This window comes from Vicugna pacos, chromosome 29, assembly GCF_048564905.1.
Source record: "Vicugna pacos chromosome 29, VicPac4, whole genome shotgun sequence".
NCBI classification, from domain to species: domain Eukaryota; kingdom Metazoa; phylum Chordata; class Mammalia; order Artiodactyla; family Camelidae; genus Vicugna; species Vicugna pacos.
Window position 1 is genome coordinate 22,585,384 of NC_133015.1, and position 25,685 is coordinate 22,611,068.

The window sequence follows — 25,685 nt, forward strand, 5'->3', positions numbered from 1 at the left end:
CTCGATTGTCCTTCTTAAAATCTTCAGCGGCTGTTAGCTGAACTTTCCTTCTTAATTGAATGCCAAGTGAACTGTCGGTCTCTACTGCATGTCACACTCTCCATGGTGAACATCAGGCCAGGGCTTTTCACAGAGTTGCCAGCAGGCCACCGGCTTCAGAATCACCCGGGCTGCTAGTTCTTGGACCCCATTCCAGCTCTACTGGTCACTCTCTAAACAGATTTCTTCTGTATAGCACAGGGAACTATATTCAATACCTTAAGTGAAAAATGATATGAAAACAAGTATGTACATGTACGTGTCTCACCGGGACGTTGTGCTGCGCACCAGAGACTGACACGTTGTAACTGACTGTACTGCAATTAAAAAAAAAAAAGAAATGTTAAAAAAAAAAAAAGAAGCATCCTGGAACCTACGTTTTTAACGAGCCCTCCAGGCCATCTTTAGGCACATAAAGGTCATACTCACACTGGTTTATAAACTGCTCAGAAGGGCTCTCTGCTCTTCCAGCTCTCCCTGGAACGCCTCCTCACCCTCCACAGATCAGGATCAGTGCTGCTTCTTCCATTTCCCCGACTTTCACTTACAGCGCCCCTCCATTCTCTCTCTTTTTCCTTCCAACTCATAATGTCTTCATGTCTGTAATCCTCAGTCCCTAGCGTGGCATGTTCACTTAGGTCCCCTGTCAGTGATTGTGTAAGTGAATTTTTGAAGTGCTCTAAGCTGGTTGAAAGCTACTCTCAAGTTGCAGGAGAGCATGAGATTAATTCACACCGAGGGTGTCTGGCAAGGGTTTCACTAGTTTGCTCTGAGCATCTTTGTGCTGCTATATAACAGAGGCAGACATTTCCAGTAGCTGTTAGTGAGCACCCTTTTGTAGGTAATGACTATGGATGTGGAGAGCTTGTAGACCTCAGGAAAAATGGAAGCCAACTTGGACATAATGGTCTCCATAGTTTCTCTTTTTAATATTTCATATCTCGCTGTGCAATGTAAGCATCTCTTTGATAAAAACTACGTGGGGTTTATAAATTTGTTGAAGATTATTTCCAGTAAATTTACGCTGAGCTGGACATTGAAGGATGAGAAGGACTTCGACAGACAGAAGTCATGATGACGCAGCCTAGACAGAGCAGAAAGAAACCATAAGCGTGAGAATACAACGTGTGCGTTAACGCATACTTAAAGGAATGACTTAGGTGAAAGCTGGCTGATAAATAACTATGGTTATTCTTCCAGGGGACCATCCGCTTTACCTGTGCTTTGCCAATGGTATGGAGTGGTGTTACCTTCAAGGTAAGGTGTACCCCCACCTCCTTGGGAATCCAAGTGGCCATTGCTGTGGCTGGCCAAATGGTGTTTACTCCTAGACCCCGCTTACATTTTTGGGAACGGAGTCAGGATGGAATAGGAAGCCACAGAGAGCAACAAGAAGAATTCTCCCGCTCTGCTGGCTCAGGGAGCCAAGCTGCTCCTTCTGGCATTTAGCAGGAAAGCAAGTCCCATTTCCATTTTGATCACATCCGCAAATGGAAGAGAGCTTTTCACAATCTCTTTGAAAGAGCCTCTGCAAAATGCCATTTATAATCCATGCACTTACTTTAAGCTGTAGGTTGGAAAGTTTTGTGTTAAGAAAAATAAATCACATTATACACATAAAAAATAGATCAAATGAAAATAGTTATTCCCAACTATTTCACTTTAATTCTCAAGTCAGATTAATCTTGAAATTCAATCTATATAAACTTTAAGGAGGGGAAAATATGCTTTTAATCTCCCTTCTTATAGCCAAATTGCCATGGTTTCTGTAACCATGACATCTATATATACAAGATAAAAATAATTTTATTAAATACGTACCATGTTTGTAAATGTAGGAGGGAGTGAAGACGATATTTTTCCAACAAAAACATAGGCAATAAAAAAATAGAATCAACATATGCCATAAGAGAATAGAAATAATGTTATGTTAAAGAAAAATTATTTATGACATTTGTTGAAGAATGGTAAGGCAGACTTTGTTTAAGGGAGAGCATTGCAACAGGTGTGGGGACCACTGTCATGGAGTCGTGCAACGGGGCAGGGAAACTGGGTTCAACTCAAGATACTACAGGAAAAATGGGAATCTACAGCCAAGGAGCAGTGCAGGGGGTCAGCGGATAAAAAATTACTAAGAGGAAACATCAGGGTAAGGAGGGATTCTGGCTAACCAACCGGACAGCATTCTTGCTGAAGGCAGGCAGGTGGGGATGGATGTGGATGAGGGTCTGGAGGTGACAGAGGATGAGGAAACCAGTTAGATAAAAAGGGTGATCAGATAGGGACGATGGGGGATTCTAGCTAAACCTCCTAAGCAAAATTCCTGCTGAAATTGGGTGACACAGAAATGAACAGGGGAAGTCAATGTCAGTGCTGAGTTAAGAAGAAAGTTCACAAGAGCCTGACTAGAGTTTGGTCAAGGAGAGAATCTGTGCCAGTTAATAAAAAATAATAATTGCTGACAATCCCTAAAGGCTTTTTCTTAGCTTCCCACATAAGCTCTCATTTTCTTTTCTATCTCAAGCTTTGCAAAATTTTGCTTGTGAAGGAAAAAAAATAGAATAAAATTTGTCATGATACAAAGGGATGGAAGTAATTTCCTTTTAAAACTATCTTCCCATCAGTGGCCACCAACCGGCATGCTGACGACTGACGCTCAAAACCTGCCAGGCTTTTCTTACAAACCGGACTTCATTCTCAAACTACTCTGTTTTATTTTTCCTTCCTAGAATTTTCTTTGGAAAATAATTTTGTAGCTTTCTGCCCGTGTTTTTATTTAAGCAGCCAGTTCATTGTTTAAATTAAGAATTAATATTGCAATGTCTAAAAATATCAAAAGAAACAAAGAAAACTCCTCACATTCGAGAGATGAATTTGACCAGAATAACGTACAGATTTTGTTTTTTCACTGACTGATGGATTGATTCCACAAATGTATTTTTGAGCTCTTTTTTTGTGTCAGGCATTACAATAGGTCCTAAAACCAGAAGGCTAATGAGATGCAGGAGCTAAGAGCACTATTTCATAGTCTACTAAAAGAAAGCAGCACATTTTAAGATTATTATGACACCACATGACCCGTGTAATGAAAGAAATACACACAAAGCAGGATTCCCTAAGGGTGGGTCACAGGTTCCTGGAGGTTCGAAAGCACTGGGCTGTCATGACATTTCTGAATTTTACAAAGCAGTTAATACATAAACCAAATATTTTTCCTTTAAAAGAAGGCAGTTTGATAGTGTCTGAGAGATACGGTGAGATTATATGGGTTTTTAACCACTCATCACTCCAGCCTCTGTTTTCCCCATCATATCTCCTTTTCTGACCCCGGCCCTCCCGCCCCCCTCTTATATGACCCCTGTGACTTCACTGGGCTCAGAGAATCCAGGGTCATTCTCCCCACAAGAAAATCCTAAAATTAAATCATGTCATATTACAGGTTCCAAGGATTAGGATATAGACATTTTGGGGAACCATCATTCTGTCCACCACAATGTGTGTTTGGACCAATCACAAACCATTTTCTACCTTATCATTTTCATACACAATTGTCAACACATATTAACAAAAGTTCCCATTATTTCCGATCTTGAGTTGACATAATTAGAAACTGTTGAATTTAGGAAACCAGAGACCTCCAGAAATTTCATGATTTTTCTTCCAAATGCTTCACTACATGTTAGTGAGGGAGGGAGAGGTGGAAGGAGGTTTACAAATCTAATTCAAGATTATTATTAACAGATTTTTAAGTCTATGCTTTTCAAACTTTTTTCTATAGTGCATCGAGATGTTTTAATAATTTTTTAGAAAGTTAAAAATGTAGATCTATACAAACTAGATTTTTCATCTATTTAGTAAAAGAATCATTCATATCTTCAATATCATATTAGAAGAGAATTGCTTACAGACAGTATCCTGTGAAAGTCTCTCTTAGCTTATCATTTAGTGACAAATCACAATGATTATTTTTAGAAAAAAATTAAAATTTCCAAGCATTAGAGTTTCAATGCAGTTAAAACCTAAGTCCACACCATGATGTGTATTTTCTTCCCAAGCCAAACACATTATATTTTTAGATTAGTTAATGACTAATCATACTTTTTACTCATCAATATGAAATAAGTTAAAAGGGCTGATACTGTATTAAAAGGAGAAATTCAACATTTGCCTCAATACAGCATAAATACTAAAGATTTTATTAAATGATATCAAATTAACTTTGTAATAAAATTTTAATATCATACTTATCTAAAATAAAATCTTTGAATCTAAAACCCCTTCTCTATCACACACCATATATTTTCTAAGAGCGAACCTAAGATTATATTATTGAGCACTGTTGGGAATGGTGCACATGGAACTGAGGGAGCTCAGAAATGAGTCTTTGGAGCCAGAGAGAAGTGGGGTTAGGGAAAGCTTCCTGGAGGAGATAAGCACTGAGCTAACTGTGAAGGAATAAAGAGGATACAGCCAGCAAAGGAGGAGTAGAAGGTAAGAGAGAGGGGTGCCATTTCGAGCAGCGAGGACAGCTTGAGAGAAACAGATGGTGAGGTGATATCTGTAGAACATAAAGAACACTGAAGGAGTGGGTTTAGACGGTAAGACTGGGGGGTCAGAAGGGAAAGACCACGGAGGGCCTTAGTGCCACGGCAGGAACTCTCCTTGACACCGTCTTAGTTGGAGGCTGAAGAGGGCCGATCGGGAAGGGGATAAATGAGTTCTGTGTTTTTGGTGGATGGCTCTGGAAGCTTCGTGAAAGATGGATTGTGAAGAAAGGCTCTGAGGACATCATTGCTGGAGGTGGGAAGCCGGGAGCTGAGAGTAGGAATAAAGGTAAAGATATACACTATTACACTCAGTGTACATGGCTGGATTCTTCTTTCAAAAGTAAAGAATCTCGTGCTTGGTTCAGAAGCACAATACAGCTCTGTGTTGCTTACAAGACACATGTAACATAAAATAACAAAGAGGAATTGAAAATAGACGGATGGTCAGAGTCACTAGAAAAATGCATGTTGTAAGAGGTCAGAAATGGTGAGAGTAATGTCAGAGGATGGAGGTTGATGGCAAAACTGTTCAATGTGACGGGAGTTATAAACTGACAGAAGTTGTCATCCCCAAAGAAAATACAGTTGTCATCGTATTTTATGTACGGATGGAGGTCAGGACACTGATCCCCAAATATGGCAAGCGTGTGTATTGAATATCTTCAGCTGAAGGTGTCTGAGAACGTGGCGGTAGCAGGAGGGCCACTCCGAGCTCCCTGCCAGCCACCTCCTCCCCTGAAAGCAGGAAGTAAGTCTCCCAAGTGAAAGGCCCCCTCCCTGTACCGAGAGGATCGGAGACACGGAATCCAGGGCCGAGAAGACTCTATCAGCAAGCTGTGTTGTTTCGTCACCATTTACTACTCATGGCCTAGAGCTCTGTGTCTTGTCAGCTCTTCACACTTTCACTGTTTCTTTGTCTAAAAGGTACGAACGCTTCCTCCTCTGGTCACTTCTTCGGGTCTTGCTCTTCTAAAGGCTCCCATGTACATGCAAAAACTTAATGAAATGTGTACCCTTTGTCAGCTTACTTTTCAGACCCAGACAGGGGCCCTCAGAGGGCGGAGGAAACCTCTGCCTTCCCTGAAGAGCTGAGCATGACAGTGTCCCCTGAGGGGAGGCTTCGGAGATGCAAGAGGACCGGGTGAAAGCACAAGGCCCAAGGGTGTAGCACAGAAGTGGACAATGATGAGGTAAGAAGGAAGGGAGGTAAGACTTGACTCATTTTGAGAAAAAAATTGGGGAACAACACAATATCGTACGAGAAGTGAACACCAATTACAAATATCCAAAGGACACTGGAATCAGCTGAAAATACAACGAGAAACATTGAGAAGATGCATGAAAATAGAAGCATGGAAAAAACCAATAAACAGATAAACAACATTAAAGATAGAATGATAAATACAGATACAGAAAAAAGAGGGGGTGGTGGGCATACAGCATATCCTTAGCACACAGGAGGTCCTGGGTCCAGTCCTCAGTGCCGCCGTTAAAAAAGAGAGAGAGAGCGGAGAGAGAGAATCTACCAGAGTCCCTGAAGAGCCAAAAAAAGCAATCAACTAAACTAGTATTTAAAGTTATAATCCAATACACTATGAACTCCTTTATCTATTTTATATGTTAGTTAGTATCTGCAAATCTCGAACTCCCAGTTTATATCTTGTAGTAACTTATCGTGAAAAAGAATATGAAAGCGAATATAGGCATGTTCACGTATGACTGGAGCAACATGCTGTACACCAGAAACTGACACAAGTTTGTAAACTGACTATAATAAATATATATATACAAAGTTAAAATCCAAAAAGACTCTAATGAAAATAAAAGACCTGAATAAAAAGCACAAATAACCTTTCACCTTGTACCTCTCTGTATCTCTTGAGTTTAGAACTATGTGACCATATTCTTATACAATAACTAAAATGGAAGACAAACTTTACTGAAGAAATAATAGTATAAAAAAAGAACATAGACATATACATATATATGCACAACTGAATCACTTTGCTGTGCTCTTGAAATTAACACAATGCTGTAAATCAACTGTACTTTAATTTCGAAAAATTGATGGAAAAAAGACCTGAATATAAATATTAAAGGGGCCCACGGTGGACTTGGGAGAATAGACATAAAATGACTGGCTCTGAATCACACCCTAAAAAAACAGCTATTAGACTTTGAGGATGAAGAAGAGTGTCCTCTAGATCTTTGGGTCAAAAGATCAAGTGACTGTTTAGTAAGTCTGGAAAATATTAAAAAAGAGTAAATACACTTCAAAGGGTTTCAGAATCTCTCCCATCTCCAAACAAAAGAGTGGGAACAGCAACTTGTAGGGACTGAACTCGGGGCCCAATCGAAAAGTGAGTCAGTCCTGAAGCCTGAAGAGCAAACCCACTTTGATGCTGATTTTATGTTGTAATGAAGTTAGAAATGGTCTTGAGTTTCTAGATCTTAGCTGAACGCCTGCCTGAGGCAAGTTACATAAACTTTCTGAGCCTGAGTTTTTGTATCTTTAAAAAACAGTGATGACACCTCAAAAGATAAGCGTGAAAATTAAACACGATGATTCGTTGGAAATGTCTGGCACATGGTACAAGTTCACAAAAATGAAATGTTAAAGCATTTAATAAATTTCTATATGAAGCTAGTTTCTTAGCATCTGCACTTAAAAGGATGCAGTCCATGCAAACATGCTGTCGAAACCATCTTATCCCGCACAAAGATTTGGCCACAGCTCTTCATACTAAAGACAACAGCAACAAATTGCGTCTCACACTGTGATTTATTTTCAGGGTTATTTTGTTGATTATCATAAAGATTTCCACAATAAGAAATTGTGCCTTGAAGATATTTTATTTCCCATTTGTAATATTTTTATCACTTTTATTAATCTCTACTGTAGCCTTGTTGCAAGTTTAAAATGTAATTTCTGTTGACCACTTTTTTTTTCCTGAAGAACTTTAATGGATTCCCAAAATATCACAATAGCTAACATGAGTTTGACATCTTACAAATCAAATGCTCAGAAAGATTGAATTTGCTGGATAAGCTTTATAATACCACTTGAAAAGTATATTTGTCAAGAATGTTACTTTTTGATGCTGTGGCTTCACATATAGATTTTCAACTGCTTTCTCCCAAAGTGGGGTCATGCCTTTTATCTCAGAAAAAATATAAAATGAGTTTCCTTTCATTAACTTAGTTTGTTTCCCCAGAAGCATTTTACAGCTGTAGCTTTTCATACATAATTTATAGCGTGGAGATTTTCTTTAGAACAGGCTTTTCGAAGCATCTAGAAAATCCTCTCAACCTTTCTGACACGAGCGTCTTCTGCAAATAGAAGGGACGTGAATTCAGGCGTTTCTCTGCCATAAACACAGTACAAGTGTTTGTTTTGAAAAGACAACTTAAGCAAGCTCCAAGAGAACAAGTTTAGTTTCTTCCACAAACCGTCTGTTGTGTTTGTTTCCAGAAAAATGAGGAAGGGCAGGGAATTTTGGTTATTAAATAGAATACCATGGGCCACCAAGGAGAACATCACTAAAAAAATCCCAGACCCCCTCCTCTGAGGCTACTCTCCTTGTGGCCACGGTGAAAAGTAAGTGAAAAGATAAAAGCGGTACTATCGGTTTTTAAATAGACTCTATTTCCTGGTCAGGGGACGGGAAGGAGAGGAGCGTGTCAGAGGCTTTAGGAAGGGCTCTTGGGGGACACACACACACGCACACACACACACACACGTGGTGGGGAGGGGCAGAGCAGGACCCAGGGGAGGGAGAGCCCAGCAGGGCTGCCATCATCTCTGCAGACCTGAGGGGGACTCTGGAGATGGGTGACCCAACTGAGCGGTCCCCAAGTGAAGCGAGATGCCAGGCATGTGCCCCTCTGGCACTGGCACCGGCTGCCCTGGAAAGGGGCGAGGAAGCTCACAGCAGCTGCGCTGCTCCCTAAAGCCGCCGCCGGCTGAGGGCGGACCCCCAGCATCTGGGGCAAGAGGTCCTCTGTCCCGGAAGGAGGGTCTGGGAAGCGCACCACGGAGTCCACGCTAATGCCAGAAAGAAGGGAACTTCATGTTGAGAAACATAGACTGGAGAGAGATCATCAGAATGGTTTCCAATTCAGTTCAACACCGTTTCAATCACTGTGTTCTGTGCCCTGGCCTGGGGGTTCGGGTTACACCCAAATGGTGAAATCTTGTTCCTTAGGTAGCCACGTACTTGTGGAGGGTTGAAGCCAGAATCAACGACTACCCTGCACAGCAGGTTGTGCTCAGTGGCACTCAAGAGGTAAAGTGACCCTGGAAGGTTCCAGAGAGGGAGTGGTTATGCAGCGTAGGAGCGGTCAGGGAGGGCTTCGGATGATGGATGCATCTGAGACGGATCTTAAAGAGTGAAATGCATTGGCACGAAGGATGAAAAGCTTCCAGGTAGAGGGGTTAAAGGTGCATTCCCAGGGGGCTTTGGGTGTCTGCTCATTGAAGAGGAGCAAAGACACTCTTTAAAAAATGGACAGTCCATGCTTTTATTATAGAATTAAAGTCACAGACACTGTGATGAAGGGGAATTTTTCTGTTCTTAAAAATCCATCACTAGAAAAATTAAAAAAAAATTCTGCCTCCACATCACGAATCAGATATTGGAGTCCATCTCTTCTCCATCTTTCACGAAGGATAAAACACTATCCTAAGAGTTCAAAGTAGCGAAAGCTTCTGTGGAATTTAGATTCACTAAAACACGAGTAAATGTAAATACAGTGTGCATGGAAGCATAGCCCCACACGGCAGCCCCTGCATTAGAACCACAGGGAGGAGAGCATCTCTCTCCCTCGTGAATCTACGCTTCTCCCGTCCTCAGCTGAGCCCCAGGCAGCAGTCAGAGGGAAGGGCCTTCCGGTCACCACTTGCAATGCTCGGAAAAGCAAATGCGGAGTTGCCTCCAGCGCCCCTCGCATCTGCCTACGCTTGCTTCTGTTGTGCGAGCAAATTGTACCTCCTGATCCTGCGTGTCTGCAGGACAGTCGTTCTCAGCCTGCAGCTTTGCCCCCGGCTTTCTGGTGTGTGATTGCTGAGTTGTTCACCCACTTCTTTCGTACACTGCTGTCTTCCTGAACAGACCGTAAATTCCTCTTTGGCCAAAATACCTTTGAGTCTTCATAGCGGGACTGCAGCGCTCTGCCTCACAAGGTTTAGAAGCCACGTCTGAGGCTTTTGATCGACCGGGTGCCTCCTGCACACAGAACATCACCAGGCATGTCCACCAGTGGGCACAGTCCGCTGGCACATTTAAGAGGCCAGGATGCGACTAAGATCAAGGCTTGTGTCACTAGACCCCACCTCCTTGGTGGTCGCTGCCACGTTTTTAGATCCCGCGGTCTCCGCAAGGCTTAAGCCCATCATGAAAACGACTGGGAAAGACGTGCCGGCTGTGGCGCTGCCCTGAGGCGAGCCGGCAGGTGAGAGAGTTTCCGTAGGAGCGAATGTGTGTTCTGAAGAGGACTTCCCTCAAGTTGTGCTTGTGGGTGCAACACAAGGTTTCTCAGTCTCCCCGCAAAACCTTTAGTAAAAGCTAAAGTATTTACCAGTTGGCTGTGGCGTTTGATTGACTTCTGGGGAAGTGAGGAAGAGCTGAGTTCTTTCTTGTGGGTGCGGGAGAGGATGTCCTCAGGGCACTAGTCACTTCTGAGTCAGTTCTCCAGAAAAGTTGCTTCAGACGTAGACCTGGGAACGCACCTCGAGGCTGTGCAGGGGAAGGAAGGAAAACAGAAAATAGAAAGACAGTGTCTGTGAGCCCAAGAGATTTTTCCTGATCTGACTTCCAGGAACTCCTCTTGCATATTAAAGATTTAATCAGGGACTCAGTAAGAGGAGAATATTAGAATTAGACGTGTGTGTGTTTCAAACTCAGACCCTCTTCATTCCAGGATCCATCCAAGGGCCACTTTACCTTTAGGGGGTTAACTGACTCCTTCCCACAAGAAGGTTGGGACCTAATCAAAGCTGAGGCCCCTCAGCGTCTGTGAAGTCAGAGCACTCGGTGATAACTCAGAGCAGATCTAACTAATTTTTCCTGTGTGGATATCCTGCACAGACTAGGCTGAAACTGTGTTCCTCTTAAAATGGTCTGCCTTGGCTTTTGATCGGTATCCTTGGAATACCACCAGCCTGGAAGAATGTGGTCTCAGTTTGGGGTTCTTGGGTCTATAAAGATAAAGTGAAACTGCTGTCAAAATGAAGACAAGCCCATCGGTACCAATTCTCTCCCAAGTTTTCTCCATCTCCAGCTTAACCCTGGGGAAAGACTGTAAATAACCCTTCTCTTCACCATGTGCCTATAGGCTAAATTTCTTTTTCCCATTCTATACTTTCTTGGGGTATGTGGCCCTTAACAGAGGTCAGGGAAGGGTCAGCTCTAACTCCCCCTTCTTTGAGGCCAAGCAGCTAGCCCTTGTGTGGCCAACAAACATAAGCCCCTTTGGTCAGCAAGACTGGAAAATCTCAGGAAGTCGGCTCCCATCTGCTGCTCAGTGTTTTGTCTCCCTTTTCCTTTGGCTTATAGGATTCCTTTACTTTTCTCAGTGATGAGCTAGGATTTAAAGGCTTTTTCTATCCAGCAGCATTTCTAAGCACCGGAGGAACAGAGGATTTTAAAATAATCAAGCCCACCATATTTCTGGATATCTTCCAGTGGCACTGTTAAATATTATTTTTTATATCAATGGATCAGTAAGATGTGATTAGAGTCGGGACTGCCTCCACTTACATGATCATTTTGGTGGAGCCTTTGCTTCTGAATCAGGGATGAAGCATTCCAGGGACCACGACTCTCTTCCCTTTCAAAAAAGACCATGTCTGTAAAGTGACCTGCTGGAATTAACGGAAAATGTGCTGGTTTCTTTCCACTACTTCTTGCATAATAGCATTACATAAACTTCAGTGAGCATCTTACCAAGTTACTACGAATTTGACTTACACTACCTTTTGCAAATATTCTTCAACTGCTTTAACAAATAAGACATTTTACTTTTTTAACCATCCACTTATTATTTAGCTAAATTCATTTCTAATATGACAAAAACGTATAATGCTAAAACATGTAGGTACCACATGATAAAACATGAGAGAAGGTTGCTTCCACTTGGTGGCAGGTGGAATGAGGCTCTGAGATGTTCCCAGGACTCTAAGCATCTGAGTGTTGATGGAAGGGCTAATCTTTAAGTGGGTGGGTCAACGGCATATTTTACTCTCTGTGCTTCCATCATACACGACTATCTTGACCTCAGAAATTGAATAACTGTGTACTGTTTGTAATGACTTCTAATCAAGCAACGTGTTTGTTTATGTCTTGCTCCTCTGTTGTTTCTTTATTGATGAAACGATGGTGTGGTTCAAATTCAGAAAAGTATCATGGGAAGAAAATGGTCAGATCAAAAGTTAGTTTCAGCAGCCTGAGAATTCATTGCTTTATTTGCAAAAAAAAAGAAAGAAAGAAAGAAAGAAAGAAAGAAAGAAAGAAAGAAAGAAAGAAAGAAAGAAAGAAAGAAAGAAAGAAAGAAAGAAAGAAAGAAAGAAATTGCACAAGTAAAAGAGGCATTTGCTTAAATGTGAAGTAAATTTCTGTTAGTCTTTTCTGCTGACTTTCGTTGGACCAAGGGTGAAAGCCAAACTTAATGGAAAACCATCCTTTTTCATTTGAAAGTTCAAATATTTGAAACTTAGCACCTGACATAAAAAGCCATGAGGAGAAATTTTAGAACATTTTAAAGACTGAATTTCCAGATGGTTGGAAGAGCTATCTACTCGTGTCTTGGCTGGCAAAACGGTAATTCCCCTTGACATTTTCGTGTGGCACCTGGGATAGGTCCAGAACTAATGAGTTTCTTCACCATTCACCCTTATTTTCTAATCGTTTTAAACCAGAAAGTAATATTCTTTCTCTGACTTTCAACCGTCATACCCTGTCTTTAGAGACGCTGTAAATTTGTTACAGTGAGCTCTGCATCCCAGAGGTACCTTGCACAAATGGACATGTGGTAATAGATCACGAAATGATGTCATTAAAATGTATCATTGATTTTTTTTTGTCAGCAAATTTTATCAGGTTGTGCTTGAATGAACTCATTTTCTGAATTCTTTTTAATAAAGTGAGCACATAGCTTAAACTTTCTGATTAGCTCACAGACCCGTTCAATATACGGAAATCGATATCATTTACATTTGCTGGGAGCATTTGTGACTAGAGTTATTTGGCCAATAAATCTTTTCTGAGGCAGCCTGCACATCTCAGCACGGCCTCTCAAACAGTTAAACCATTTAATCCTGAACTGCTGTTCATTCAGTGGCTACCATGTGCCAGGCTGTATCTTTAAATCCTAGCAAAAATCATTTAAGAGAGTTATTATTATCAGGTGAGAAATCTGAAATCAGAGGTTAAGTAATTGGCCCGAGAGCACAGGGCCACTGAGCACACGGCGCTGTCCGATGCCAGGGACCTTTGCGCTTTGTCATCCTGCTCGCACTCGGCCCCGGGGCGAACCAAGGCAATAACAAAATGACACTTACGCTTCATTTATGAATAAACCACCTCAGCTGTGTCTCTGTGAAGGCGTCCTAACCGATGAGGGTGGACTGCCTGTTTAAAATCCCGTGTTCCCTTCCCAGACACTGGAGGCGGCGGGGAGGCTGGGCTTTGGCGCCGCGCTCGGGACCCTCGCGCGCTGTCACCGCGGCTGACCCTGCTCCTTCCCTGGCCAGCTGGAGGCTCGGGTGCGTCCAGCAAACCCTTAGCGAGCAGGCACCTCCCAAGTAAGCTGCGCCAGCGCTCGTCCGGAAGCACAGCAACAAGCCCGGCTCCCTCGCTGACCTCGGGGGCCCATCATTCCATCTCTGCGCCTCCCGCTGTCCTCCCGCGCCAACCAGAGCGAGCGCGGAGGCCCCTGATTTACACCCCCTGCTGCTGTAACGTGAGAGTCGTTGTCTACAAGCCTGCCCGTTGCCAGTGCGGGATTGGCCTGACTCAGAGCCCACAGGTGAGATGGCCGTGGGACAAGGGCCCCTTCTCGTGCCCCACAAATGTCTCCCCCCTTTGCTTTAGCGACCAGGATAGAACTCTCCCCCGAGCGTGTGGGCTGCTCTTTGCTGCCAGAAGCAAAGGACTTGCTCTTTGTCCTTAAGGGTCACTGTTGTCTCTGTTACTTTAGTTCCTACTGCATATTCATTTTAATAAACTGCATATTTGTTACTGGCAATGCCAATGTGAGATAAAATTTTTTTTATTATCTCCTTTTCAGCCTATGAGGAAGCATCTTATTACACCTTTCCAAGTTTCTTATTTTTGGTGACCACCTGTATGCTAAAAACAAGCATAATTTCCACGTAGCATTCCTTTCCAGCATTTTTATTTCGCAGATGCCTGTGCACACACACACACAAATGAGAATCAGAATGAGAAATTTTATCTTGTATTCCAAGAAGAATGAAAATTAAAACTATTAAAACCAGTTGACACCCTTCAAACTCAAAGTTAATGACCTCTTTATAGAGAAACTCTGAGCAGACCCATTTAATGGCTCTTTTTCATACTCATTCTATATGAATGACACCTTATCTTGGACACTTGACATGTTATCTAATGTAATCTCCTATCCCACTGGATTCATTGCGTCAGTGAGGAGCTGGATAAGAGGTTAACTTGTCCATTATCACAATTACAAGTGACACTCTAAGCAGGCTTGTGAACCCAGAGCTCTGACTTCAGAGTGCCCCCTTGTAGTGCCATGATGCGTCCTTTCTCCTAGTGGCCAACATGAATATGTCTAACCACTTCCCAGCCTCTGAAGCACTTAGAACCCAAGGAAAGGGATCTTGTGCCTATATTAAAAGTCAGTGACCTTCCAAATGGTTTATTATGTGCTACCTAAAAGAAATTTGAATAAAATATATACAATTGCAAACTTTTAGGTGGTATTTCAAATTCTTCATCATGAATTAAATAACTATGAAGGTGCAATTTCTTGAGTATTATAAATATTGATGACTTTAAATGAAAATTTCACATGATCACTTAAATGCATGCATTGGCTTTAATCACCATAGTCATTTGATATCAATCAACATCTATTTAAACCATGCATTTATAAGTTCTTCAACAGTTGAAAAACTTACATTACTTTTTCTCTTTGGAGTGATAATACCATCTACCTACCCCACAGAAACTATATCTTCATGTAATATATTTCTGTGCTGGAGAGTCTTTTATTAGTCCCCCTGTCATTTTTTATTAAAAAAAATACATAAACAAATTTTTATTATAGGAATGTCTCCCAAACTTTTGAACCTTTCTGGATTACATGCCAAATAAATCCCATTGTGACCAATAACTATTTAAATGGCTCTATCAACTGGTGAGGTAATTAGGTCCTCCCAGTAAGTCCTCTCAGCTGATGACTCAGCTCATCCCTCCTTTTATTTATTAAAAGAAAATGTAGGGAACTGATTCACATAAAGAGGATTTGTTACCAGTCATGAGCAATCCACTTCCTTGGCACCAGGATCTACACCAAAAAGGCTCTCCCACGTGCTATCAAATGGTTTAATCATACCTATCTCGTTTTGACTTACAGGCACCTTTTAAACTAATCTTCTTTTCAGAAATAGTTGGAAAATACAGATACTAATATCAATACACATCTACCAATATACAGAATATGTTTGTTTCCTTTGAAGTTATTTTCATTGAAACTTTGGTGCTCCTGTTTATACTGTTAAAAAAAAATTCGCCATCAACCTAGCCAGAAAATCTGCTCTGTCAAACATGTCAGGAAAATCCTGCTTACTTTCTCTCAGAAAGCCTAGCTCATTCCAATTCAAATAAATGTGCTAATCTGCATTCTGGTGACAATGGAATCACTTCCACATTTGAATTCTAGGATAAACAGACGATAAGTAGACAGAAGGGTAGCTGAAGGAGGGAGTTTTGCCAGGAGCTTGTCTCCAAGATGTAAAAGCTGGTGGCATCTTCAGTACTGGCACTCAGTGCTACCCCCGGTACTGACACTCAGTGCTACCCCAGTACCACCTCTCAGCACTGCCCCTCAGCACTGTCCTTCACTATTGCTCACTGCCGTTCTCCTTGCGTGGCCTCACCGGCTTCTCCCTCTGGGGGACGCAGTCTCTACCAGAGACATGACGCTGGCACACACGAGTGATGACCCTCTCATCCCTCATTCTTTAATACACAGCATCTGAAGTCTGAACGTTCCAAGGAGGACTACTAGAGTTCATTTTAAAGTCAAGCTTTTCTTTTGTCAAAAATATGTATTAGTTAGGAAAAAGACGTCACTAGAATTAAGGCATTTAATTAAAATTTCGATGGTTCTAAATTTTGGGACTGTCCATTGTACCCCATAACAGATGGCTTCTCATTATGTTTTCGGCCCTCCTGGCCATCTTGATCTTACCCTACAGGGATGGTTTTGCGTTGACCTCTTCACACTGAAGACCAAGGTTAGTGACTGGTCCCACTTAAGACACTGGCTATTGTACATTGGGGCAGTTCGAACTCACTCTTACAGACTCAGACCCATTTTTCAGTCTTGTTATCAAGCTGGCTGGGCTAACTGCTCACAGCAAAGCCTTTACGACACTTGGCACTGGGTCACAAAGTCCTCAAAATAAACTTAACAAGAAATCAGGATGTTGGCCCACACATGTCACTCTTGACAGTTTGCTTCTTTGCTATTTTGAGTAGACTTTTGTGGGACTGTGGTGTTGGGAAATTCAGGAGGTATTTGTTCCAGGCAGTTGCTTATCATTTTGTCTACTGTAATTTAGAAGCAAAAGGCGTTACCATTTTTCAGGAAGAAAGAAATTAAGTGTCAAAAGCTGATTGTTTTCTCCATATGCAATAGTGCCTTCTCTTCTCCACCTTCGCTCAGGAAATATAACCTGTGATGATTTGAGCACAATATAATTCAAGCCAGTTTCCAGTCTCACAGATGACTTTAAGAAAATACCTTCAATTATTTCTGGAAAACATTTAGCCCTGAAGGGAGATGATGATAATCTATTGTTCTTTCAGCAGCGAGTAGCTTTTGAATGGCCTCCATCACCGGCAGATACGGCTGGTTTAAATCAGCAACAGAAGCCTGTCTCGTCTGATGCACCGTCGAATATAAAATTCAACGCAGAGAAACACCGTGGCAGACACAGAAAGATGTTTATTCCAGGGCCATCTGCTCATAATAAATAAACTGACAAAGAGTCTATTCACTTTTTATCAACATGTATTCTCATGTACTTGAACCTCCTCGGATCCACCTGGGAAGATTTTTTAAACACAGATTCCAGGGCTCCATTTTAGCAGAATTTTAAAAATAAAAAATAATACATAGCCATTCTTTAGCTTCATAGCCAAGTCTTCAAGTCATTGGAGTTACTAGAGGGTAATTTATGAAGGAAGAGTAATTTGAGCTACATTTTAAACAATGAGAAGGATTTTGATATAGAAATGAGAGACTAGGGCATTGTGAGCAGGGGGTTGGCAAGACCAAAAGCACAGAAATGGATAAACGTGGTATGCAGGGAGGGGCCGTATCACAGCCTGTTGGATGGGAGAAGGAGGCCAGTCCAAAATAGGGTTGATGTTGGAAGTTTATTGAGGAAGAACTTGAATGGGAGAATAAGGCTTTGGGGGTTGACTACTATACAGTGTTATGTGTTTCTGAGCCGTAAAAGGCTCAGAGAATTTAACCTGGCATCCTCGGATGGTGGTACTGAGGGGAGAGCTCGCATATAAGACACCACTACAGTCAGCCTGGGGTAAGACTAGGGCACCATGGACCAAAGCCATGGCCCTGGAAAAGGAGTGTAACAGCTTTCTACTAATAAATATATTCTCATGTCCTAGTTTGTGAAGTTCAGCTGCATGGATGTGCGCAGGAAGCTGGAGACTCCAGAGGACCAGGGTCACGCCTGAGAACCAGCCTCCTGGCTTGCCTTCTGCTGCTTGAAGATGCCAAGATTTCTCCTGCCTGGGGCTCTACCGGATTCTCTCCTGGGTGGTTCATCTTAATTATTAGGCCTCAGTTCCAACGTCACCTCCCCTGGGAAGCACCGTCCCCCCAGTCCAAAGGATCATGGATTTTCCTCTCCCTCCCATTCACAGTCCCCTGGTTTTCATCCAGGACCAGTTTCCATGGTGACACTTCCATGGTATGAAGTGTACTTGCTTATTTCTGCCTCTCCCTAATAGAACATTAGATCTAAACAATTAGGAGTGTTCACTGTCTGCCCAGGACTTCATTCCCAGTGCCCGCATCAGAGGCTGGCATAGAATAAACGTGCAATAATCTTGGCTGAATAAATGAATGAAAGGTGTCATAATCTAACTCTCCATTACTTTCCTCTTATGTCTTTCTCATCATCGTGTCCTCTTGCAGGTAGAGGGCTAAAGACCAAGTGAGGAAGACTGTAGATTAGAGATTATTGTTCTCTGAGACCCGATACTGAATGCAATGCCCCGTGCTTTATAAACTAATAGGTGGAGAAACTGCCCGGTGATTAAAATCTTGCCTCAGTTTCCACAAAGAAATTAAAATCACTACCCTAAATAATACTTGCTAGAAATTCTCCTACTCATTAAATATCCAAACTAGCTGTGCAGCGTTGGATAAGCCTCTACTCCTCTTTAAGCCCTGGCCTCCTTAATTATGACAATGACATCTTTGTCCCACATCTTCACTTTCCTTCTGGCTTCAGTCCCCCTCATCCTTCCGTGGTGGACGGGCTTTGCTACCTGCAGAGCTGGGGAGGGCAGAGCTCCGAGGTGCTGTGAGAGGCGGGGAGGCCAACGCACAGCCCGGCACAGGTGTTCCCCAGCACAGCCCAGCGGCGGCCACGCAGAGCTGTCTGGGCTTTGCATAAAGCCGCGTCATTCCTGGAATGAGGATCCGTCCTATTTTGTTTGATCACTTCTTTCGGTAACTGCTTGTTGCTCCTCTATGAAGTACTGGATGTTTGTGGAATTTTTCCCACTTTAAAATTGTAATAGTATTGTCCCCTCCCAATGGACTCTTAGTCTTCCAAAAAAAAAAAAATAGTGGGAAGAAGAGGGTTTCTTGAAAGGGAGGTTAAGGAGTGGACGTCTGTGAGCTGGGTTCCTCTGAAGTTTCTTAAAGGCCGGTGATAAATACTGCTTCAATTAGCCAAAGAGTTCTCAGCACATCCAGGGAGTTTGTAACAACTAACTAGTCTGTTCGAAAGGCCGTATTCAACACTGTTAGACATGACTCCTTGTCTTCCTTATCACTGTGTTTCTAGCGAATAAAGAACTTAATAATAGAGATAAAACTGTCCGTAACCAGAGCACGTCACAGAGAAAGCACAGTTTGGGAAGAATCACACTCAGGGTCGAGAGTTACTTCTGGAAGTAAGTGTGACATACTCTTTCCTTAAACGTTTTTTGAAAAAAATTCTCTGATCGCCATATTATTTCCGATTCTAAGCTACTAGGGGTAAGGGCCCATGTACTTACGGCAATGGAGAAGGGACACGTGTTGAGTGGTGCTCATTTTCAGTTACCGCAGTGAGCTTCGCCAGCACGCGAGCTTCGATTTGCTTTCACTTTGTTACAGCCCGGAGTTGCTCATATGCCCCCTTTTCATAGGATAAAAATGGTTATTCAAGGTCACTACGTGCGCAGGATATGAAGAGGATGTTTTAAGAAGAGAAAATGGGAAGAAAGGCTGGGACATTCCTGTGAATGTTGCCAAACTGAATTCCTAACCAAAAATGTACGTCCTTTATTAGTGGACTATGAAACTCTACAGAAGCCACGGAAAGCAATTTCAGAACACAACAGGAGATCTAAATAAATTAGTTTTTTATTACAGATAGTGGGAGCGCGCACTCCACTGAGGGGCAGATGGTGACTGACAGTCTGGGCTGATTAAGCTCCGCTGTAGTTTTTCAGTGGGATGGAGACTCAGGGCTCAGAAGACACTTCCCCTGGCAAATCTCATTTCCAGATTTTCTAATTTCCTAATTTGCTCTCAAATCAAGAAAAAAGAAAGCATTGCTTCTGTAGCGTTTTCACTTTTTTAAATAGCCTCATTTGGAGCTGTGTACCAAGCCAGGAGGAACTGAATGAGGTTCGAGTGATGCTTCTGAGTGCTTGACAGAAATTGTATTGATTCTGCTTCCAGAAGCCACTCTAAGGAGGTGACACTCATCTCCAGAGCATTCTGATATTTAGGCATTAGAAGTACCAAATCTTCACTGTTCCTCTCAAAAGCTGTACAAACCAGAAAACAGCAACTCCAGCCAGAGCAGTGCTTACTAACTGTGCAACTGCAAGCGTGGACACGGCTCATCCTCTCTAGGAACCAGCCAAGAAAAACGCATGTTTAAGGTTCCTGATCGATGCTGAATACAGTTCCCTGCGCTGTACAGTAGAAACTTGTTGTTCATTGATTTTATATATATTAGTTAGTATTTGAAAATCTCAAGCTCCCAATTTATCCCTGCCCACCCCCTTCCCGCCCCCCACCCCAGTAACGATAAGTTTGTTTTCTATACTTCGATAAAAATATTTAAAAGTCAAAAGAAAACCCTGACAGAGCCATCTCGTGGCTCGCTGGGGACTGAGAAGCAGCTTCTCTGTGGCTTTCATTCTCCAGAATCCATCCACACTTAAAGGAAAGAGAATGATTTATACGTCCCCGTAATGATTCCTTGCTGAGAAAGTAATTGCCCTCACTTAAGAGGGGTATCAATGAATAATGATGAGGTTGCTTTTAATTAAACGAATGCTGATACAGTAATGCTCCTATACACACAACGCAGATTTGGTGTGATAACGATGTTTCTTGACAATCAGCATTCTCAGAGGCCAAAAGTTGTCTTCTCTTGGTAACTCTCCTTGTGGACCACTCAATGCTAATTGGCTTTTTGTCCTAGTTGTTTTTTCGCTCCAATAAAATGACATCTGTCTTACCTTGGGAGGTGTAGTGGCCTTTTACATGATGGACAGGTGCCCTTACACCTGCCATTTTCTCTAAGTGGCTCCCCTGTTACCTGCCAGTCCACCACATGCTTAAAATGAAACTCAGTCGCCCAGCAAGCATGCAATTGCTAACTTCCTTAGCTTCAGAGGGTGAAATTCTGCAGAGGCGATGTTAGTTTTTGAAAGCGTACCTCTCAAGTTGGGCAGCTTCCACATATTTTAAAAGTTTCGACTCAGATAATATTCAGGTTGAGACAAGAAAGAAAAATGTTTTTGTGAGGAGCACTTGGTGGACAATAACAAATGAAATCCTTGTGCCGCAGACAAACTTCTATGAGAAACTTGGATTTCTTACACTTGACTTTGCACCTCACTTGAAAACGTCCGTGAAGAATTGTCAGAGGAACATCAACTGGGTAACAGGGCAGAATGATTTCAGCCTAAAGGGTTGCAGGGCAGCCAATAAATATCGAGGGAACTTTGAACCAGATGTTGTGACCTGAATCTAACAAGAGAATTGAGCATAAGCCACAAAGGAAAAGACTCATCACCAGAGTTTAGCTTCTTTGCACAAATAAGTGGCGTACTGCGAGGCAGCCCCTCCACAACTCCCCGCTTACCTCCAAGAGGAGTTACTGACCCAATGTCTATTATACTAATATCATTACCTGAGGACACATATTTAGCAAATGGAACTCATTTGACCCTCAGAGTCTCGGCCCAATTTTGCAGCTGGACTAACGGAGACTCAGAGAAGTGAACGGACTTGCTCAAGGTAACAAAGATCAGGTTCTCAGACTCTGATGTGCGTCTGAGATGCTTGAAGGTCTTGTTAGTATTCAGATTTCTAGGCCCCACCCCCCGAGTTTTAATTTGGTAGATCTGGGGCGAGACTAGAGAATTTGCATGTATAATGAGTCCCCATGTACGTCTGATCCTGGTCCAGGCTCTCACTGTGGGAACCTCTAGTCTAGACAGTCCGTGGTGGCTGTGGAAGTTTCCCCTGAGTCTGGGGGACTGGGAGGCCCTGCTCCTTCCAGGGCACTTTGCTCCCAGCTGGCCCCCATCTGTCTTCTGCAGGGCCTTGAGCGCCCGTTACCTAAGAGGGTTCAAGAATGTCAGTTGCCTGTCTGTCCCCACCGTCCTCCCCCCACACACGTGCCGCTTTCTTCGCCTAAGTAACTCCTTCAAGTCTCAGCTCAAAGTGTTACTTTCTCAGAGAGTCCTTCTATGAGACAATTTTTATAATTGAAAAATGTACTCAGGTTTGTGTAATGAGCGTCTGCCTTCCAAAATCCCAAGGACCATGAGGGTGAGACTCGTTTCCTGTTCCTTGGATAGATTATGTGCCCAGCACTGGCACGGTACTTGCACTTAGATGGCACTTACCAAAATTAGATGAATACATAAATCAGTTGAGTTAAAGGAACTTTGAGGTCCAGTCCTAATTGCACTACCTGCTAGCTGTGTGGAATCGAGCCAGTGACTTAATTCTAAACTCCAATCCTCTCCTCTGTCAAAAATAGATAATACCTTTGAAAAGGTTGTGTTGAGGACGTTTTTAAACAAGCTCATGGATGTGGAAGCGATGCTCTAGAAACGCACCATCAGCTCCCAAAGCCATGCGAAGCGCACAGTAGCTGCTCGGTGATCGTTGGTTAAATTGAATGGAATCTGGCTCACCTGGGGAGAGTGATTTTTATGCTTTCCAGAGGACTTAACTTTAACAGTTATTCATTCTGGAACATCAGACACCTCCGTTGTTAATTTGTGTTTATGTCTTAAAGAGCTTGGATGAACACAACGAATGCTTTCTCAGCCACTCGTGCTGTCTCCACCTTGAGTTACTAAATCAACCTGAATCCACTTTTAGATGCGGTAGAGGCACGAATCACATGCCTTAGAGACTGACTTGATAGGACTTTATTTTCCAGCTGCATCTCCCCTCACAAAACTCTGTGGTGAGTTGAATTGTGACATTGAGCCATCGCTCTATGGCTTCCCAGACCTATTAGCTAGAAGTGTGAGCAAACAAATAGCCCATTTAGAAACCTCATCTTCTGTAAGGTCCATACAAATGCAGCAGAGGCTGGCAGAGAACAGCAAGGTTAATTAAAACATAGCAGAGTCCTCCCTTTAATAGGCCACGAACCATTTACTATTTTTAGTTTACAAACACCCACTCTTAATAGCTAGCATATGTCAAATTACTAACATGCCAGTGGTACACAATTACCATCAATTTAATTTTACACTTTTCCCTGTTTATAACCTATGTCACTGCCCATGTCATATTTTACTTTCACAATTGAAAGGAGACTAACCCCCAGCTGTTCCACTGCAGAGTTTAAGCAGCTCTCTATCCTCCCCGTCTTCCACTAAACAGTTTGCTCAAAGGGTAAAACTTCATTCCTGTAGACATTTCTCCCAGTGGGGCCACTGTATGCGTGCAGCCCAGGGCAGAATCGCTCAGCCTTGACTTTTTGGAGATCACCATTTAAAAACTAGAAAGCCTACAGCTGAAGGCCGGCAGACTGAACCCTGGCAGTGCACTTCTGCAGACTGCTAAGGAGGGAAGAAAGCTTGCGTTTCCCATTCAGAGATGTGGCCTTAGAAATGATGCTGATGGGCGAGCCACCTCCCTGCTTTCCTTTTTCCTGAGAAGCCAAACCTCCCATTTCTGATGACAGCTGCAAGAAACCATTTGGCTCAGACTAATGGTAATACAGGCACTTATCCAAATATTTGGCCTTGAAGAAAGAGAAATACTGAGAGATATATTTCATGGGACATACATCATATGCTCTTCTCTTGTGTCCAGTTTGAAAAATTAGCTGTCAGGTCACTGCAGAGAATGCTCTGTTGCAAGCTGTGACAGCTGCTACATCTCTGAATTAGATTTACTCCTAAGCATTTTATTCTTATTGACATGATTGTAAATGGGATCATTGTCTTAATTTCTGTTTCTGATAGTTTATTGTTAGTGTGCAGAAACATGACAGATTTCTGAGCATTAATTTTATATCCTGCAACTTTACTGGATTTATTGATGAGTTCTAGTATTTTCTTGGTGATGTCTTTAAGATTTTATACGTATAGCGTCATGTCATCTGCAAACAGTGACAGTTTTACTTCTTCCTTTCATATTTGGATGCCTTTTATTTCTTTTTCGTGTCTGATTGCTGTGGCTAGGACTTCCAATCTTATGTTGCTAAACCTGGCAAGAGTGGGCATCCTTATCTTGTTGCTGATCTTAGAAGAACTATTTTCAGCTTTTCACCATTAAGTGTGATATTAGCTGTGGTCCTGTTTGGGTTAATTCTGTATGGGACTCTCTGCAGTGTCTGGACTTGAGTGACAGTTTCCTTTCCCAGATTAGGAAAGCTTTCAGCTATTATGCCTTCAAATATGTTTTCTGCCCCTTTCTCTTTCTCTTCCTCTGGGACTCCCTATAATGCGTGATGTTGTCCCAGATGTTTCTTAAACTGTCTTCATTTTTTAAACTTTATTTTTTTCTGCTCAGCTTGAGTGATTTCCATTACTCTGTCTTGCAATGTGTTGATCTGTTCCTCTATCTTATCCGATCTACTGTTGACTCCTTCTAGTCCAACTATTTTTTATTTCAGTTATTTTATCCTTCAGCTGTTTGGCTGTTCTCTCCATTTATGACTCTTTATTAAAAACTTCTGACTTTTCATTCTGTTCATTCTTTCTCCTGAGTTCGTCAAGCATCTTTATAATCACGACCTTAAACTCTTTATTGAATTCATTGCTTATCTCCGCTTCACTTAGTTCTTCTTCTGAGGTTTTATTTTGTTTCTTTGTTTGGAACATATTCCTCAATTGTCTCATTTTGCCTAATTCACTTTTTAAGAATTTCTGTGTACTTGGTAGGTTGTTTACATTTCCCAGTTTTGGAGAAGTGGCTTTACGTAGGAGGTAGCCTGTGGGGCCCATCAGCACATTCTTCTCTGGCCACCAGAGCTGCATCCTCTATGGGGGGGTGTGGATTTTTCCGTCGTGGTGGGTTGACTGCTGTGCTTGTACTGACGGGCTCGGGTCTGGTTGGTTGCTATGCCCTACCGTGTGCACAGGGTTCAGGCTGCTGATGGATGAGGGCAGGTGCAGGAACATCTGGCTGCATGGCCAGAGAAATCAAGGTCCTGGTTCTGGTCTCTTGGTGGACAGGGCCAGGTCATGGGGTGGTTGGCTGTGGAGCCCCAGGGAGTCTGGGAGTCTGGTGAGTGGAGGTGGGTCCCAGGTGGCTGGCTGTGAGGCCCAGGGTCCCAGAGTTATTTTCCACTTGCTGGTGGGTGGACCCAGATTTGGGGGGTCCCAGAGCTTTCAGCCTGCCTGTGGGCAGGGCTGGGGCTCAAGTGGTCCTGCAGCTGGTGCCTGCGGCTCAGTGGTTGAGGCCAGTTCCAGTGTTGACCCAGTGGTGGGCAGGGCCAGGTCCCAGTGTGGCTGGAGGCTCAGGAAATCTTATGACAGCCAGATTGCTGGTGGGTGGGGTTGTGTCCCCTCCCAGTAGATGCGTGTCCTGGGGCATCCCAAGACTGCTGTAGACTGACTGGTGGCTGGGCCCAGGTCCTGCGCTAACAAGCTGGAAGGACGGCTCCAAAATTGTACTTGCCAGACCACTGCCGCCTGGGTGAGATGCTCTCCCGCCACCAGTGTCAGTGTCCCGAGGGTGAGTCTCGGTTGCCTCCTGCCTCTGCGGGAGACTCTCTAAGATCGGCAGGTGGTTGTGACCCAGGCCTCCTTCAAATTACTGCTTCTGTCCTGGTCTTTGGGCATGTGAAATTTTGTGTGCATCCTTTACAATAAGAGCAGAATCTCTATTTCCCACAGTCCTCTGGCTCTCCTGAAAGTAAGCCCTGCTGGCCTCCAAAGCCAGATGTTTTGGGGGCTCCTTGTCCTCATGCAGGAAGACCGGTCTGATGAGCCCTGTGTGGGGTCTGGAGACCTTGCTCCTTGGAGAGAAACTCTGCAGTTGTAATTAGCCTCCTGTTTGTTGTTGTCAACCCTAGGTTATGAGTCTTGAATATACCATATCCCTCCCCTCCTATTCATCTTGTGATTTCTCCTTTGTATCTTTAGT

General features: G+C 42.9%; 1 long non-coding RNA gene across 1 annotated transcript; it reads right to left on the reverse strand.

The window, feature by feature from the left end:
• Positions 1-944: 944 nt before the first annotated feature.
• Positions 945-11,439, reverse strand: LOC140690202 (uncharacterized). The gene is made up of 3 exons (XR_012065382.1): positions 11,345-11,439; positions 10,164-10,321; positions 945-1,123 (listed from the first exon to the last, which is right to left on the reverse strand). It is a non-coding gene; the product is annotated as an uncharacterized lncRNA (long non-coding RNA).
• Between the last annotated feature and the right edge of the window lie 14,246 nt (positions 11,440-25,685).